Raw genomic sequence first — 6,799 nt, forward strand, 5'->3', positions numbered from 1 at the left:
GCCACCAGGGGGCGATGTGCTCCTTGGAGGCTGGATCTGTTGCCCACGTGGATCCTGCCACCTGAAGCAGTCGCCTCACCTCGCCTCATGGTTGGACTGGCCTTGGCCATAATTAAGCCCTACGAAATCGCGACCAACTTTTGACCTGGAAAACGGTGTTAAGCTCCCAGCACAAAGCACCTATCTTTCCACACCACCAAATTAAGGTGGGCATTGCTATAATGAGGCTGTTATTGGAACGATACTGGAAAATCTATAAAAAATGTATTTTTTAACAAAATTAAGAGCTGTGAGAAAGATCAGGACAAGTGATGCCTTGGGGGAAAAGGTGGGCTGCGCACAGCAATTAATGGTTGCAATTTGCTTACCTCCCAGCAAAGCACTTAATTACTCCCAGCCTGCGCCTTCTGCTAATCTGCTGGAAAGGGCAATTTTCTAGGATTACACATATTTGGGCTGAGACAACCTTTTGCTTCCCATAATGAGCACAACAGCACACGTAATTAGGAAACTCTGTAAGTAGGGAACCAACGGCACTTTCCTCCGTTGGGTGATTGTATTAATTCTTTGGCCAAATAAGGAAGCTTTCGAACCTTAGCATCCCTGGGCTGTTGCCAAAGGAGCTCTACTCAGAGTAAACCCATTAAAAGGAGTGGGTGGAATCAGGGCTGGATTTAGGGTTTGATGAGGCCCTAAGCTATAGAAGGTAATGGGGCCCTTTATATGCCCAGCTGTTCTTTGTCAACAACAAATTGTCGCTGTTTTTTGTGTTGAATGTATGCTATATAGTAATTTGTGGACCTAATAGGTATCTAAAGCCATTTGCACATAACAAAACATGTGTTTTATCAAAGTATTTTGGAAATGTACATCTAGTGTGGTGTAGTGGTTAAGAGCGGTAGTCACGTAATCTGGGGAACCGGGTTCTATTCCCTGCTCCTTCACATGCAGCTGCTGGACCTTGGGCCAGTCACACTTCTTTGAAGTCTCTCAGCCCCACTCACCTCACAGAGTGTTTGTTGTGGGGGAGGAAGGGAAAGGAGAATATTAGCCGCTTGGAGACTCCTTCGGGTAGTGATAAAGCGGGATATCAAATCCAAACTTCCTCTTCTTCTTCTTCTAGTTTTTTCCCCTTTAATTTTTATTTTGGCCCCCAAGAGTCCACAACACCTTGGGTAAAGGCTGTTCTCCAACTGGAGCTCTCTCAGGCCAGTGTTTCCCAGTTGTCGGTGTTTATGCTATTTATGCTATTTAGATTTGCCTTGAGTCTTTAAACTTCTTTTGTTGACCACCAGCATTACGCTTTCCATTCTTAAGTTTGGAATAGAGTAGTTACTTTGGAAGACGATCATCAGGCGTCCGAACAACATGACCGGTTCAGCGAAGTTGATGTTGAAGAATCATTGCTTCGACACTGGTGATCTTTGCTTCTTCTAGCACACTGGTATTAGTTTGCCCGTCTTCCCAAGTGATGTTGAATCTGGTCCAGTGAAGCTAAATTAGTCATGCCCAGGGCTTTTCTTCAGCCAGAAATCACAGGAACTGAGTTCTGGCACCTGCCAGGTAGGTGCCATTGCCATGATAAGAGAACAAGGGAGGCATTCATGGTGAGTTCCAGAACCTTTTTTTCTAGAAAAATAGCACTGGTCATGCTTATTATCTTCAGTGGGTCTCGTCTGAGCAGGACTAGCACTCGATACAACCTACTCCTTCTAATAACTAATTCAGGTGTGGAGTGCCAAGGTAGGAGGACACTTTGCATTGTAAGCATCTGAGCAAGATCATTGGTCCATCCAGCTCCATATTGCTTTCAGGTGGGGGTTTCTTCCAGTCCTACCTGGAGATGCTGGGGATTGAACCTGGGACTCAAGAAGATGCTCTACCACTGAGCTATATCCCATCTCCAAACCCTACATGGTATGGGTCAGTGTTCCATCACTGTGTTGACATCTGCTGGTAGATGCAATGCAAAGCAAGGGGTGGGGACGACAGTCCTCTTTCAATCCATTGGCATCAGACGTCCTTTTCAGTAACATGAGCCAGAATATCAAATGCATTTTCTCCCTACAGCCCTCCCAAGCCTTTTGCTGCCTGAGGCAGACAGCAGTATAGGGTTTCCTTAACTCCCCCAATTCCAATACAGAAGCTCACCCTATTGGCAACTGAATCTTAGGCTTGTTGTTGTTTAGTCGTTTAGTCGTGTCTGACTCTTCGTGAACCCATGGACCAGAGCACGCCAGGCACTCCTGTCTTCCACTGCCCCCCGCAGTTTGGTCAAACTCATGCTAGTAGCTTTGAGAACATTGTCCAACCATCTCGTCCTCTGTCGTCCCCTTCTCCTTGTGCCCTCCATCTTTCCCAACATCAGAGTCTTTTCCAGGGAGTCTTCTCTTCTCATGAGGTGGCCAAAGTATTGGAGCCTCAGCTTCAGGATCTGTCCTTCCAGTGAGCACTCAGGGCTGATTTCCTTAAGAATGGATAGGTTTGATCTTCTTGCAGTCCATGGGACTCTCAAGAGTCTCCTCCAGCACCATAATTCAAAAGCATCAATTCTTCGGCGATCGGCCTTCTTTATGGTCCAGCTCTCACTTCCATACATCACTACTGGGAAAATCATAGCTTTAACTATACGGGCCTTTGTTGGCAAGGTGATTTCTCTGCTTTTTAAGATGCTTTTCTCCCAAGAAGCAGGCGCCTTTTAATTTTGTGACTGCTATCACCATCTTCCCCCAAAGAACCCTGAGAACTGCTGGACCTAAAATTCCCCAGTGCTCATCACAAACTGCAGTCCCCAAGATTCTTTAGGGGAAGCAACATGCTTTAAATATACAGTGCCGCTTAATTCAGCACTGTAGCTGGGGCAGCATCCTCCATTGTACCAGAGGGAAGGAGGCTAGTTTAGGGGCCAGAGGGCAGGCCATGCGGCAAACACACGTGGCTCTCTCCTCCAACACCTCACTGCCTCTCCCTGCCCCCTGGGACCTGCCGCCTGAGGCAGCTGCCTCCCTCTACCTAATTGCAGGGCCGGCCCCGAATTTTCAAAACACGTCTAGCTGGAGGAAGTCAAAGTGTGAGCACCGCTCCCCTGCTGAAAGAAGGATGGACATGCCTCTGGATGTCTGCGTCATTCAAGGGAGAGAAATGCCAGCTCACTCACATTACAAGAGCATAATCTGAGAATACTCAGCAGGCAGGAATCTTCCAAGATTCGTGAGCCACTGCCTGCTCCCAGGCTTTCAGAGCTTGGCTCAGCTCCCATGCAAATCCTTTCTTCAGCCACTGTATAACCATATAGGGCTGTTCCATGAATTGCTGAAGTTCTAGCTCCAGTGGGTGAAATCCTGACCCAAAGTGATCTCACTGAACTCCACTTGAGTTGTTTCGTTGGAACTGGCAGTTCATCCAGCCTGTGTGTGTGTGTGTGAATAACACTTAACAAGGCTCAGCAAGCGCTACTGAAACAAGCAGAGGCTTTGGGGATAGGGCGAGCTGTGCGGAGCAATCAATGATGCCTCATTAATTGAGTCAGTGCAGCATAGTGGTTAGAGAGTCAGACTGGGGCCTAGGAGACCAGGGTTCGAATCCTTACTTGGCCATGAAACTCAGTGGGTGGCCCTGGGCCAGTCACCGTCTCTCAGCCTAACCTACCTCACAGGATTGTTGTGAGGCGAACAAAGGGAGGATGAAATTGTGTACACCGCCTTAAGCTCCTTGGGTGAAAAGTTTGTGGTGCCATACGTTTAAACCACCATCACAATAAATAAAACCTATCAAGAAAACACTGAGAGCGAGAAAGGGGGAAAACAAGGAAAACAACAGTCCCCCAAACAGAATCATAGAATTGGAAGGAGCCAAGGGTCATCTAGTACAACCCCTGCAATGAAGGAATTGCAGCTAAAGCATCCATGACAGACGGCCACCCAACCTCTGCTTAAAAACCTCCGAGGAAGGAGAGTCCACAACCTCCGGAAGCAGACTGTTCTACTGTCAAACAGCCCTTACTGTCAGAATCCACACACACACACACACACACACACACAGCGGCGTAGCGTGAGTTGTCAGCACCCGGGGCAACGCAAGTAATTTGCGCCCCCTAACCCGGGGCAAGGCAAGTAATTTGTGCCCCCCCAACCCCTAACCTGCGAGTTGCCGCTGGCGCTGCCGCGCAAACAACGCTGCTTGCCCGGAGGAGGATGGAGGCAGAAGCAGCCGCCGCCTGTGGCTGGGCCGAGGGGATGGCGGCGGCAGCAGGATGCAGAGGCTGCCCGTGCCCGGCCAGGCGTTGGTGGCGGTGTCGGCGCTGCTGCAGCGGCTGCTCCTCCTGCGAGCAGTGAGCGGAGCGCAGCCACAGCGACGGCGGGGGGCGCGCGCGCTAGGGCGCAAGGCTGGCGGCGGCGGCGGGGAGCCCGGCGGAGGAAGGAACTTGTCCCTTCCCTCTGGACTCGCGCCCCCCCAGATGTTGCGCCCGGTGCGGTCGGCACCCCTGGCACCCCCCACGCTACGCCACTGCACACACACACACACACACACAATGTTTAGGTTGAATCTAAGGTGTAGAAAATGTATTTCCTGACTGATGGGGGAAATGGCAAGGTTTATTCCCTGTCTGCTCAAAACCCTTGAGGTTCAAGAATATTTGTGTCTCACCCATCTCACAAACACAGCTATGTTCCTGATGGATCAGATCGCCCGCTACCAGGATCCCAGGCCAGATAAATGTCCTCAGCAAAACAGAATAGTTGCTTATCCCTCAAAGAATGGGTCCCTTCTAATGGATTGTGTCCCTCGTCCTCAGGGGCACACCCTCCTTCTCTGAGACCCTCCTTCTTCTCCATGGCAGCAGGATGGCTATCATCCTGGGAGCGGGACACAGCTGTAACATCCCTAAAAGACTTTGTCCGCCAAACTCGTGAACATCTGTTGAAGCTGGTGAGCATGGCTAACAGTGGCTACCAACCAGCTGCTATGTTCTGCCTCCAGTATGTTCTGAGAGCCAGTGTGGTGTAGTGGTTAAGAGTGGTAGACTCGTAATCTGGTGAACTGGGTTCGCGTCTCCGCTCCTCCACATGCAGTTGCTGGGTGACCTTGAGCTAGTCACACTTCTCTGAAGTCTCTCAGCCTCACTCACCTCACAGAGTGTTTGTTGTGGGGGAGGAAGGGAAAGGAGAATGTTAGCCGCTTTGAGACTCCTTCAGGTAGTGATAAAGCAGGATATCAAATCCAAACTCCTCCTCCTCCTCCTCCTCCTCCTCCTCTTCTTCTTCTTCTTCTTCTTCTTCTTCTTCTTCTTCTTCTTCTTCTTCTCCACTGTCAGAGAGGCAGTAGGCCTCTGAATGCCAGTGACTGGCAATTACAATTGGGCAGAGTGCTGTCGCTCTCATGTCCAGCTTGCAAGCTTCCCATAGGCAACTGGCCGGCCACTGTGAGAACAAGATGCTGTTCCAGATGGGCAACTGGCCTGATCCTGCAGGGGCTTGCATTATGTCCTTAACTTCTCCGCCTCTCTCAGCTTGACCAACTCATCCATTGGGCCGGATGGTTTATCTGATTGGAGACAGTCAGCAGTGATCAGAGGAGGAATGACCGCCAGGAGGAGGAGGAGCGCAGAGAAGATGAACCATGGTCCATCTGCAGAAGCACAACCGGACGCCTTCATTTGCCCCAGATGCAACAAAACATGTCTCTCCTGTATCAGTCTCAGCAGCTACAACAGGCACTATAATTCTCCAATCGTTTGACTTTTCCATTGTCTCCTGAGACAGGCGGGTGCCAGCCAATACCTGTACCATAAACAAATCAGAATGATATCTGTTCCCACTCACAGCCCTGCGATCGTTTCCCAGGCTCTCAAGAGCTTGGGCTGCTTTGCATTTTTTTGGCTCCTGGGAAAGAGAAGGGCGACGTGAACTTCAGCTAGAAAGAAAGGGTGGAGCGCAGCTCTGGAGAGCGTCCAACTATTCCCCTTCCCAACAGAAAAATCCATTCTGTTGCATTCAAAACATACTATTGGCAGAACAAACAGCACACACCACTGCCAAAATAGCTGAGAGGAAACACGAGAATTTGACAAGAGAAGAGACCCAGCCTTGGGTGGGGTTTGTTTGCCTGCTGTTGCTGTCAAATATTTCTAAAGTGGTGTTTGGTTTCAGGTGGCACAGTAGGCCTCGGTCACAGCTGCTTTCCTTTCTGGACAAATCAGGTACATTTCTTTTTTCCTGCCCATGACTGAAACATCTTTATCGGGGTCAACACACCTTGTACTCTGGATTCCCTAACCATAACTGCCGACCACCACCCATGTTCTCCATGCCACAACCTCCAGCATTTCACAAACGAAAATAGGTACTTACGCCCTTATTCTTGCAAACCAAGGATCCCTCAGTGGGCCACATGGGCCACCTCGCCCCCACGATTGAGGGGCCCCAGGGCCACACAATGTCAGCATGCTATGCAAGGACATCCTGCAGGCTGCTTGCATGATGTCAGCCTGCCCCGCTGCTGTTGGCCCCATGACATGCTGACATGTTGTGTGGATTGTTAATTTTTCCGTATTGGCCCGAATATAAGCCACACTCTTTTTTTTTCAAATTCCGACCGTGCAGCTTATATTCGCGGCCTTACAAAATTTGGCTTTTACGATATCGCTGTAGGATTTTCTTCTACATTTGCCATTTACGGGTGTGAGAGCCTGTGGAATTTTAAGGAAGCGGCTTATATTTGGGTATTGTCTTTTTTCCTCCTCCCCCACCCCCTTGAATTTTAAAGGTGAGGCTTATTTGCGGGTGCGGCTTATATTTGA

The sequence above is a fragment of the Podarcis bocagei genome (assembly GCF_964188305.1).
Source record: "Podarcis bocagei genome assembly, chromosome: 2".
Taxonomy (NCBI): Eukaryota; Metazoa; Chordata; class Lepidosauria; order Squamata; family Lacertidae; genus Podarcis; species Podarcis bocagei.